We start from the raw sequence: 13,408 nt of genomic DNA on the forward strand, positions 1-13,408 counted from the left end.
ATTTCATTATGAATTCACGATAGACTGCATTTATTAATTTTAATTATCAAACGGCAATCACGATTAAATCGAAGCAGGTGCTTTCGAAGTTAAAATTAATGTTTGGTATTTGTAATTATACGTTAAAAACATCTGCTCAAAATCAAACGTAACCTGTTAGTAGTTGCAATCGAAAGACGACCTTCGAATTTCGTTTGCTCATACTATCAGGTAGACTAACATAGATTTTTAGTTTAACAATAATGTACCTATATAGTCTCAACTTTGTTATTCTCTGTTGGGCTGAATGCATTCCTGTTATAGATAATTGAATGGGCTTGGAAGAAAGATCCGTTTCACGATGCAATTGGATCGTGTTCAAAGGATTGGTTCGATAATTAAGGGAAATTTCCAAAAATTAAATTTATTCCCCAAAACACGATTTTCATTAAAAATCGATCAGGAATGTAATTAGTACATTATTTATTCAATTGATTTATACATAATCGTGAATTATAATTGATACGGTATATTATTAATTATTATTAATTTTAAATATTCAATTAATTAAGTAAATTCGTAAATAAATCATAAATGTATTGTAGCTATATTTTATATGAAATGTAACGTAAAAAGGAACCACCTATAGACTGCATTGTAAAGGATGATAAAATTAGCGTATAAGTGGATTAGTCCATTCACAAATTTGAAGAAATTTAAAAACTTACTAATAGTTCTTACCGATAGGTCTTCGAGCAAACAAAAAGACGCAAAACTCGGACCATATAGATCTTCGAGTGCAAAACTAAATTAAATTAAATAAATTAGCAAGAAATTCCAACGGTAGACCAGTTTCGTCCTATTTGGGACTCATCAGTACCGTGCGGGAAATCTGGCTTGCCACTATTAAACCGAAAAGAGAAACTAAGCATAAACATTAAAAATTACAAAACGAGTTGCGTAGCAACGGAAAGCCGAAAAGGGGGAGGGTGGTGGAGAATAGTATATACGAAATGTAACGTTAAAAGGAACCACGGCTATGGACTGCATTGCAAAGGATGAAAAAATTAGCGAATAAGTAGATAAGTTCATTAAGAAAAGGGATAAAAAAGCTAAACCCTAAACGAGCTATTAGTAAGTTTTTAAATTTCTTCAAATTTGTTTAGGGTTTAGCTTTTTTATCCCTTTTCTTAATGGACTTATCTACTTTTTCGCTAATTTCTTCATATTTTATATGAGTTAGATAGGGTTATAACTTGGAAATTATGTTATTTTGATAGCATTGTTATCTATTGGGAAAATGTAATACTTTACGTCGCATATCGTTAATTCTATATCGGAACCTAAATTATTAATTATTTTATCGCAATTTAATTCTTGTTTTTCTCATTTAACTTTCTAGGTGTAAAACATTAAAACATATAATTAATTATGAATGGATAATTTAATTATTTTAAGGTCAGAGTAATTGATGCGCGATTTAATTGTAACTTATTTTGTAAACGATCCCTATGTATTTAAATATTCATAATAACTTTCAAATAAATCTATCAAGTTTATCTACCTTATAACCCAGTAGTACATTCCTCCCAAAAAAGGTGAAAATACCCTTGAAAAATGGATGTACCGCTTTGACCATATCGCCGAAAAAACCACATCTCTAAATATAAAAAATATCTAAAAGGAAATAATTTAAACGTTGGAAGAAACGTGCGTTGAAAAAGTCAGATTTCCGAGTGTAGATTAGTCGGTTTAATCGAGTTATTAGCCCAGACGCGCAGAGAGAAAAATATATATATTTTCCGCAAAATATTTCCCCGACGAGTTACAAGAAAAAGCTTCTTATCACCTGCAGAAATAGCCGTTCTTTTTCCCAACGGTAAATAAGCGGGGCTCGTTTGAAAACCATTATGGTTAACGGTGTTTCCCTCTTACCCCGCTAATCTCACTCGCCCAAAATGCGGAATAAGTTAAACAATCATTTCTCTTAAAGTTAAATTTGATTATCAAACGGGAATTTGACCTTCATTCAAAAATAAAGAAAAGTTAACGGGCTCTGCATCCACGATAATAAAAAATTCATTTCAGCTGATTTTTAAGAATACCATTTTGTATAGAACGTCTAGTTACAGTTAAGGGGGAAGAATACAGTAAAAGCCTCTTTTTCGTTCAAGCTGAACGTTTCTGTTTTAACTATTACATAATTGAATTATATTTTACTTATTAGGCTGAACCTTCCTCTAGTGCTTAAAATAATTTTGATAATTATAATATTAAAAGTTAACGAGATATAAGGTCCTAACTAAAGGGTAGTTTAGGCACTTGCCCAACTTGTTTAGCTCCGGGGGTCCGAATTAAAACGTAATAACTTAATTACTTTTAAATTTAAAATTGACAAAATTATTTTAGTCAGTAAACAAGAGGATGTTTTACACTGAAATATTAATAGTTAAAATACAAAATTAAAAGAGTTCAGCTTGAAAGGTAAACGGTTCATATATATATATTTATCTCGTAACTTCTGCTAACAATAATTTTTCTACGTAAACTTTACATTTAATTTTGGGATAAAATGTTTTGGAAATTTTACGATATCTATAGTTAATGAGATTTCCAAGCTACTTTCTTTATTTATAATTAACTATTTCCAAGATTGTAGTTTTTATATTTAGGGAGAGTGTTAAGTTTAAATAAATATGAGAAAATTCAACCTGTTTCCTTACTGGTTTTTCTTCGACAGGCAAATAAAAAGGTTAAATTACGCGAAAAAGTAGAAAAGTCCACAATAAAAAGGGGGCAAAAATGCTAAACCCTAACAAATTTCAAGTAAGTTTTATCAATACTTTAAATTTGTAAGGGTTTAGCTTTTCTACTTTTTCGCGTAATTTAACTGCATTATAGTTCATACGTGGTTTTTATTGACTTAAAATGAAAAGGTTCATCCATTCTCTAAACGTGTAGGGCAAACTTGTAGACGTAGCTTTATTTTGTACAATCTACACTGCTATCCGTTCCGCCGTTCACGTTTTCGAGGGGTTGCTTAACTTGTATAATGATTCCCTTAAACGGAAGTGGTTGCGCAAATAGACAGTTTTAGAACCCACGGAAATTTACAAATGCCAGTACTTGTTGAAAAGTTAAAAATATATTTTTCAATTCTAGATTCTCAAAACCTGTCTATTATTTATTTGCTTATTTGAATTACACAAAAAAGTATTTTAAGCACGAGGTGAGAATGTAAACTGTAAGAACATGTTTCTTTCCAAGTTTTTAACACAAACTAAAGCAAATTAAAACAAAATTCCAGTTAGCTTGCTTAGTCTTATACCACGTCAGCTTATAATAGCGCTTATACTATTTTCAGTTAAGTTAGAAGAAACCAACTATGGACTGTGCGAAGGATGATAAAATGCGCGAAAACGTAGATTAGTCCCTAATTAAAAGGGATAATACAGCTAAAGCCTAAACAAGGATTTAGCTATATTATCCCTTTTAATTATGGACTAATCTACTTTTTCGCGCATTTTATTATACTATTTTCGGCCGAGGTTTTTAACACCTAGTGAATAAAACAAAGTTTATTTTTTGCAGGAATATTTCGGTATAAAAACTGAACAATTGGTTTACTAAACGGAGTCGAAACCCGGTTTTATAAACCGCGTCTGAAGATAGAAATTATCAGTATAAAACTAAACGGAGTCGAAACCCATTTTTATAAATCGCATCTGAAGATAGAAACTATCGTTATAAAACTAAACGGAGTCGAAACCCGGTTTTTAAGCCGCGTCTGAAGATAGCAATTATCGTTATAAAACTAAACGGAGTCGAAACCCAGTTTCATTAGCCTCGTCTGAAGAAAGCAATTATCAGTATAAAACTAAACGGAGTCGAAACCCAGTTTTATAAGCCTCGTCTGAAGAAAGCAATTATCAGTATAAAACTAAACGGAGTCGAAACCCAGTTTCATTAGCCTCGTCTGAAGAAATCAATTATCAGTATAAAACTAAACGGAGTCGAAACCCAGTTTTATAAGCCTCGTCTGAAGAAAGCAATAATCAGTAAAAACTAAACGGAGTCGAAACCCAGTTTCATTAGCCTCGTCTGAAGAAAGCAATTATCAGTATAAAACTAAACGGAGTCGAAACCCAGTTTCATTAGCCTCGTCTGAAGAAAGCAATTATCAGTATAAAACTAAACGGAGTCGAAACCCATTTTTATAAATCGCATCTGAAGATAGAAATTATCGTTATAAAACTAAACGGAGTCGAAACCCGGTTTTTAAGCCGCGTCTGAAGATAGCAATTATCGTTATAAAACTAAACGGAGTCGAAACCCAGTTTCATTAGCCTCGTCTGAAGAAAGCAATTATCAGTATAAAACTAAACGGAGTCGAAACCCAGTTTTATAAGCCTCGTCTGAAGAAAGCAATTATCAGTATAAAACTAAACGGAGTCGAAACCCAGTTTTATAAGCCTCGTCTGAAGAAAGCAATTATCAGTATAAAACTAAACGGAGTCGAAACCCAGTTTCATTAGCCTCGTCTGAAGAAAGCAATTATCAGTATAAAACTAAACGGAGTCGAAACCCAGTTTCATTAGCCTCGTCTGAAGAAAGCAATTATCAGTATAAAACTAAACGGAGTCGAAACCCAGTTTCATTAGCCTCGTCTGAAGAAAGCAATTATCAGTATAAAACTAAACGGAGTCGAAACCCAGTTTCATTAGCCTCGTCTGAAGAAAGCAATTATCAGTATAAAACTAAACGGAGTCGAAACCCCAGTTTTATAAGCCTCGTCTGAAAAGTGTAAAAGAGAGGAGCTACCGAAACAGTGAAAGGTGAGATAGATATCTTTTACATCTTAAATATGCAAAATTAATACGGCAACGGCTTCCATTCAAAAAGACCAAGGCCTATTCGAAACTATAAGAACGAGTCAGGCGTGATGACCCTTGGAAAGGACGCGTCTTCGATAGCCGGTTTCGCCGGTATGTGATCGAATTATGGTGCTATCGCGTGATCTGAACTGATGGTCCACTGACTCGCGATCTTGACCCCCTCACGAATGCGAACGGATTGAATGCGGTGCCTTCATTCCACCCACGATCGCGCTCTTAGACCGGACACGGTATCCGAGCCGCCACCGGGGGGCTACAGTCCAACTGAGATACGAGATCGAGCTGAGGCACTTCATTGGAAACATCCGGAAACAGATGACCGGGTCAGCTAATAACACCCTTCCTCTTCTTTTAAGTTCACGTAATATCGGCTAATGTCTATTGTTAAGGCTTCACCCCTTGAACCGACGAGGGCCCCCGTCAGAGTGCGCCAAAATATGAACCTCCCAGACTATTTTCCCCACACGGCCAGACGAACAAACGATACCTTTCAATCAGCGCTATTGTTTTATAGACACGACGCTAATGGAACTTTAACGAGTTGATGAAAAAAGTGGGCACTACGAAAAATAAACCAATACGGTTCTGTGTCGTAGTTCAAAAGCGCCCCGAGTTCGCTTTATGCTCGTTAAATTTAATGAAATTTTGTTCGACTCACTGCTCTATAGCCTGAAATTTAAGAGGTTAAGACACCCCACGAAATCGTGTTGGAAAAGCTTGCGAAAAAAGGTACGTTTACACTCCTACAAGTTTCGACCTACACGTTTTACAAGGGGTGGCTTAACCCATCTATTTACGGCTACGGAAACAATTGGAAGTTGACCTAGGAGCAACAAACACAATACCCCACACAAGGAGAACGCAGCCCGTCAAAAGTCGTGCATTTTCTTGCGTACATTTTTCATTGGTTAGACGCTTTAGCGCCTGCTGCCGTCGGAAGGGGAAAATTCGGAAATTGTCTTCTCCCTTTCCGTAAAACGTTCAGCGTAAAGGCTCGTCCAATGAAATTTGTACGCAGCACTGCGTTAGCGTGTTTAAATGCTAGCTGCGTTCTCCTTGTGTTTGTTGCTCCTAGAGTTGACCGACTAGCTAGACAAAAATCCAAAAGCTTTGAACAAGGCTTAAAACGGCCATTCTAAATTCAACGCAACCGAAACGGAAATTTAAATAACATCGAAAGTTACGAGTTTACGTTTTACAACTTAATAATGAAACTCCAAAACAAACACGGGTCGCATTTCAGTCCATTTTATAGAGTCGCTAAATTAAATATTGTTCAAAATAAAATCGTATTTTGTAAAGTTGTGAAGCGGAAAGAGAACACAAAAAACTGGTTTTACGTGAAAATGTTCAAGTTTAGCAGCCAATCAATTTTTATTGTCACGTTGGCGTTGATATGGCCCAGAATGCATTTATTTATCAGATTTTTAACGTTTATCGCAATCCACCTCACGTTCTAACAGTATGCCCCTCCCCTTAAGCTCTCATTGGTTCCCTGCAACTGACGTCTTCAGACGTGATTGAAGCGCGCATTTATGATAAACAAATATCAAAAGAAATTTAATTCATTTAACGAGCTGCAAAATGAACTTGCGAGAAATAAATTTTGAAAAAATTTAATTTTAGATTTCCAAGTTGATTAATTTATAGTTTAAAATATATTTAGTGGTTTCATATAGAATATTTACAACGCTCTTAAGAGATTTCTTGGTTGGTTTCTTCAAAAAAATTCTATAAAATATCTACAGAATACCTTTAGATTTGGTCATTTATCTAAAGGTTTTTGGCTTAGAATACGTTATTGACATTTTATAGACACAATTTGGTATGATTTTTCTAAAACGTTTAGAAAGTTCTAAGTAATATTCTAAAGATATAAAGTTTGTCAAATTAAATAAAATTTTCAATTTGAATAAATTTAATTACAACTAAACATTTTGCAGAAGAAATAAAAAAGACCAACATTTTAATATATATATTATTATTATTAGGTTGAATATTGTGCTATTTTCGTGTATAAGGGTACTGTTGATTAATTAATTAATTAATTTATATAAATCAATTATCTTATTTTATGAATGTATTATATTAGTATTATCTTATTCAGCACATGGCGACCCTTTAAACCAGTTAGGCAAGGTCAAGTTTGTTCGAATGCGGTAAATACAAATCCTGTCCAAAACGAAAATATATTTTTGAGATCTCAAATATAATCTTAAATATGAAAGAATGAAGAGGAAATGTCGATCACGAAAATCTCCTCTTTCTCTCTCCCGGGTCGAACTGGGAACATTTTTCCGTCACGAGATAAACAGAGAGACAAATTAAAATTTATAGCCGTGCCATTATTAAAGAATCTCTATGGGAACCCGTTCACTGGAACAAGCGAGAATCAGCGAGTCCAGAGCAACGCGACCTTGCAGCTATCTCAGACAATTTATTTCATCAAAACGAAGTTGAAAAACTGAGTGTTCAAAGTTTATGGCATCTATTTTATTTTTAATAACAGTTTCTTTATGTTTTTAAATTTGTTTCGTGTAAGAGGTTTATTTAATTATGAAGCTGGCATTAACCACGAATGCACGCCACTGACACAAATAATTTGCTTTTGGACACGCTTTGGTGGTCAGTTGAACGAATGAATTATTTCAAAACAGTTTATCTCCAAAATTCAATTTTGATTTACGTTTTTTTTACGATTTTTCCATACGGAATTAAGCGGGTGAAAAAAAACGTCCAGTTTAGATGAATTCTTGCATAAACAGAGAGTTTTTACAAAAAGGAAACAAGAACGAATGTTGATCTGGATGCTCTAGCCAAAATTGGGATAATATTTTCAACAATAATAATTTAAGATGACCGTTTCATTTAAAGATTACAAACTACGATTTATAAGTAATAAAAATTTCACCTTATTAAATTAAAGGATTTTTACAGTAAGACCTTTTTCTTACACGCGAACTTCAAGAAAACTTTGGGGGCGTCAATTTGATAAGAAGTTCTTGTACCAGAAGTCTTGTCAACTTAACACTCGATTTCGACTTCCCTGGTTCCTTAATGGAACCTCATAAACTAAGTTTGATAAATTCTTAAGAGAAAACTACCAACTTATATAAACTGACGTTGGTATAAAAGGCTGGAAAAGGGTACAGTTAACGCCCTTCCAATCACGGATGAAGTAAAACCTTAAATCTATTTAAAACGACCTTGATCTTTACGCCACGGATAAAAAAAGTTAAAAAAAATAAAATTCGGAAAAAATTTCAAACTAATCTAGAAAAATTTCGGGTGAACACCCTGACTGAAAAAAATGGCAAAACCACAATCAAGCATATCTAAAAAGGAAGGCTTTTTTGCCCGGTATTGAATGCTGTTGCATCTTTTCAATAGATAATATTTTCCCATCCAAAATAGGTGCTCTTTGTTAAAAGTATATTGTACGAGATAATTTCCACGTCTGGAAGAAATTTCACCGCTGAGAATTTATCAAATTTTGCAATCCTTCGGGGGAAAAAAATGCGCTTATTTCCAACAATACGAATACTTTCACTGCAGTTTGAAAAATACGTGGTCTATTCTCTATATCCTTTTACTGTTATAGCGAAAATATTGAAAATAATGACACGACACTGAACTGTCGTGAGGTCAATTCAAAATACTCGTATTGAAATCATTATTTGGTTTTCAAAAAGAATGCTTAAGTTAGTGATCAATTGAAATTTTCGATTATTCAAAAATAAATTATCGGAAGAAATCCTTCGAAATAACTCATGGTCTAAGAAGATATCGCAAATACAAAGGTTTACCATAAGCCTATTATAGAAGTATTATTTTTTTTGCGCGGTACTGCGAGGACCTATTGTGATTAGATTTATTACGCGAAGACCTTCCATACTAGTAGAAATTATGTTTAATTCAGAGAAAACGGCATGGTATTAGAAGATAAAACTTATTTTATACAAGACGTTTCGAGCCGAGGCTCTTCTTCAGTCGTTCGTTAGTTTTAAATTAAAACTAACGAACGACTGAAGAAGAGCCTCGGCTCGAAACGTCTTGTATAAAATAAGTTTTATCTTCTAATACCATGCCGTTTTCTCTGAATTAAACATAATTTCTACTAATATTCACCATGGTAAATAATAAGTTTAATATATACCTTCCATACTCTTGCTGGAAGAATGGCTTAGCTGAAATCTAGAAAACTAATAAAAATTTAAATCTTCTTAGAATATCCGAATATATATTGTCAATCGCCTTAAACTACGCGTCACTTAGAACCGAGAATCAAAACTTATAGGATTTAGTTTGGCTTGGATCACGGTTAGTAATTTTCCATCCATATAATTTAAATTCAATTTCTGTTGAATTGTATACTTTCCCCCTCTACTTGTCGATTTTAAAAAATTCTCTATCTTTGAAATAATGTTTTAAGGCAGTAATGAAAATTAACAATTAAAAAAAACTGATTCGTGTATGCAAATATTAAAAAGAATATACGTTTTCCAACTAAACTAACGAAATATTTAAAACAATATATCCGGAAGTGAAGTGATTCTAAAATCGAGAAGTTTAATAAAAGAGAGCCCAAGGTAAAATCTCCAGTAGTTTTAGCGGAAGCCGCATAGGGCACGAACCTTTGAGAGTCACAATACTAACCTTTAAAGGTCAAAGTTCTTAGCCAAAATAAATAAAATTATAATAGTATTTTGGAGGTTTAACTCTCCTGGTTTCGATCGCGAAATTATCACGAATAGAAAACAATGAAGCCACGGAAACACGATTATTATTTAAATCAGTCAGACAAGGTCAAGTTCGGGTGAGTACGATAGAAAGTCAGTGAAACGCAAACATGATTGAAATGTTCTATCCGACTGGGTTTCAAATTCCATGACAGTTTATTCAAGGAAAGACGAATAATTTAAACTTTAATAATCGAATCAATTATTTCGGTGATACAATTGAAAAAAGGGGGGAAACATTGTCGGGTGGGGCGCGAAAGAGGAACATTTACTCTTCTTCTGGAGCGGTCGTTTCCTGGTGGCGTTGAGCGCGGCTATTAGGAAGGCGCTGTACTGTGAAATGGTATTTGCCTCATAACCTTATGGAACACATTATTGCGGGGGATTCAGCGGCCAAGCTCGTCCAATTACTTCCCATTGTGAGAGAGAACGAAATATAGGAAAAAACGCGCGTTTCACTCCCATTTTTTTCAATATTTTAACTGTCTTTGCTGTTTGCCGCCGGAACAGTATACTCTTGTCGAATTGAATTCCAAATCTCTCTATTGTAAGGAGGATTGTGGAAGGGGTTGGTAATTGAGGATGCTTCGACACGCCTCGTAAACCATGCTCGCTGTAGAAAAAGCAACCAGTCACTATTACCACTTTTTAACCTTCTTTATGCTCGCTAAACACGAGAAATTTTTATTTCCAAGTGACAATAAAAGACACTTTTTTCGTAAAACGTTTTGATCAAGTAATTTATATTTCTGTTTTATCCGATTAATGTTTTGATAAATTTGTAAAATTAATCGGAAAAACAACGTTTTTTCCCGATAAAAAGCTCAAATTTTACGAATAATACATGTTTTTTAATCATTTTCCGAAATATTAACCGGTAAATTTCATTGTTTACATTTTTTCCCCAAAAAATCAATTTAAACATGGATAATGATTAACCGTCCCCGACCTCTAAAACGGTTGAAAGCAACTTTATATATATACTTAACAATTTGCGAGCTATAACCTATACATTATAGGTTTACTATACTTTATTAATTTAATCGTGCAAATTGGTAAATCATATGACAAACCTGTTTCATATGAACATCTAATGTTACTTGTAATTTGTAGTATTCGGGCTATAAAACGATGAATAATACAGGGTGTTTCAAAAGGTTATGCAACACTTTGGATGAGTTGTAGGGGGGTGAGTTGAGAAGTATGCCTGTTTTTTCCCTTTTTCCTACGATGAGTTAAAAGAGCGCCAGAGAGCTTCAAGAGGTGGCCTACTAGCCCCTAGAAGTAGTCTGCAACAAGCGCTAAACCAAGCAGCAGCGAAATGCGAACATTAACGTTTGGGTTCGTGTGATAGGTAAAAAAGGACGTTGTAAACCAATCGAGGTAACCAGCGTAAAAAAGTAAACTTAAACCGTATTTAAAGTCCGTGCTGCTTGGTTTTGCGCTTATTGCAGCCTACTTCCAGGGGCTAGTAGGCCACACTTTGGCGCTCTCTGGCGCTCTTTTCACTCATCGTAGGAAAATGGGGAAAAAACAGGCATACTTCTCAACTCACCCCCTACAAATCCCTAAGATTTTTGCATAACCTTTTGAAGCACCCTGTAGAAAGCCATTCTATAAAGTCATTGCGCTTGCCGAACTTGTTTTAATGTATCGCTTTCGTCCCGAGATACGTAGGAGTTCAGTTCAGTTTTGAAGGTTAGATCTTTTTAAAAATGTGACTCGTCGAATTTTAATTCGTGTCTTGTTCAACTTGTTAAAATGTTCCACGCGCTCTTTCATATTTTAGAGTAAATGGCTCGCGCATTTTTTTATTTCAGGGAGCACGCGCGAAATCGCTCGAGCCCGTTTACGCTAAAATATCAAGACGCGCGTGGAACTTTTTAACATTTAAAGGAACCACCTATTGATTAACACATAAATAGAGTTTATGCTAGCGTCTATTGGCTATCATAGTGAAACGTCACTTCTACGTCACGAGTGACGCGCCCGATACATCTAAACAATAAGGCCAATAGAAAGGCTTATTCAGAAAGAGATGAAATAATTATTTTATGATGAGAGTGTCAACCCGTCTCAGGGTGACACCTGGTTTGCACCCCAAAAATGTGACGCTACTGGTGCGTGACTTAATTGCGCGCGTAAGATTTCATTCTATTGATTAATTTTCTAAAATAAGGCTATGCTACAAAAAAAGAATTTGATCATGTAGTAATATAATTTCACCATTCTCTAGAATTATAATTACCATTAAAATGATTAAAGGGGTTTTTCCTCGAGTTTTATGTTTTCCCTTTCCATAAAACTAGAAGAAGTTAAAGTTAATAGTTAGTGTAAGGAGCTAATGACTCGCGTGTCATGAAGGGCTTGCCACCACCCTCCTACGCATTATAACCCAGCCACCCGAATTAAAGGTATTAAAAGTCGCTAGCTGACTTGAGCCTTGGGTATTAGCCTAGCTGATTATTTTTACGCATAAGTATGACACTTACTATTGTCCAAACACTATTTTATAATAGTTCCATCTGTATTGCAACCATATTTGACTTCTTCTAACTTTTTTTTAATAATAATTAGCTAGGCTAATACCCTTGGCACCACCTTAGGCCTAAGTCATCAAGCGACTTTTAAAGCCCTTTATTCAGGTGGCCGGGTTACAATGCGTAGGAGGTTGGTGGCAAGCCCTTCACGCCACTTCTGCAAGTTTTTACGTAACGAGGAAACCGAAGTCCTTGAAGGAAAACACCTTTGAGGGCGCTAAAACCATTTCTATTTGGATTTATTACTGTAGTCGAAAGGAAAATGTTGGAAAACGTTTCTCCAGAATCGTTTTTGTAATTTTATCCCGTTATTTCGGAAAACAATATTTACATCGAAGAGAAAACCTGGACTCTTTCTTACGTAAAACCGCGGCTTGCCGAAGAAATTTTATACGCGGGAAAATTATTATTTGACCACACGCATACACGACCGAAAACAGACACCGTTTGAATGGAACGGTTTTTGCACTCAACAAAATCCGGAAGTTCAATCTCAGCCATCGCTTAAACTTCTTCAAAAAATGGCGTTTTGTTCTGTTCAAATACGTTCGCGTGCTCAAAAATACAATTATCGTTTCTATTTCGTCGATAGTCAAAAAAATGAATAGATTTTGATCAAGTTCTCCAACTTCTCCGGCAACTGAAGATTTTATTTCGGGGGTGAAAATGATGGGTTACGCACGGTCGGACGCGATTTGAAACGCGTTTCCAACTTTCCAGATCAGTTCTTAATTTGGTGATTTAAGGCGGAGATAATGAGCGTTGGATTTTTCCATTAACATGTCGTTTCTTACTTTCGCGAAATTTACGGTTTTTTAATAGCGCGTTTAATTTGCATATTTAATCCGATTTATCTTAAAAATAAATCGGCCGATATTAACAAAGTTATCTATCATAACAGTAGTGTATATTTTAAAATCATTGTAAAAGACGGTTCAGTACACTGTCATACCATTTTATTCTAATTTTTCTAGAAAAAAAATTGCAAGAGCATATCGTGGTTTTTATTGGTTAACAATCGTAATCCCTTGTCTAAAAAAAGGTATAATCTAGCTTCTGAAGTCTGGCGTACGTGGCGCGGCCAATCAAATCAGATATTATCATTAGTTAGTTCATCGAGAATTTTCTTATTTTTAAATGTTTTTCTGGAGATATTTTTCTAATACAGGTATCGTCCAATATCGGCTTCGATTAAGCCGATATTGGCTGATACCGATATTAGAAAAATAGGCCGATATATCGGTGCATCGCTACA

Source organism: Leiobunum rupestre, chromosome 5 (genome assembly GCF_980474605.1).
Source record: "Leiobunum rupestre chromosome 5, qqLeiRupe1.1.hap1, whole genome shotgun sequence".
NCBI lineage: Eukaryota > Metazoa > Arthropoda > Arachnida > Opiliones > Sclerosomatidae > Leiobunum > Leiobunum rupestre.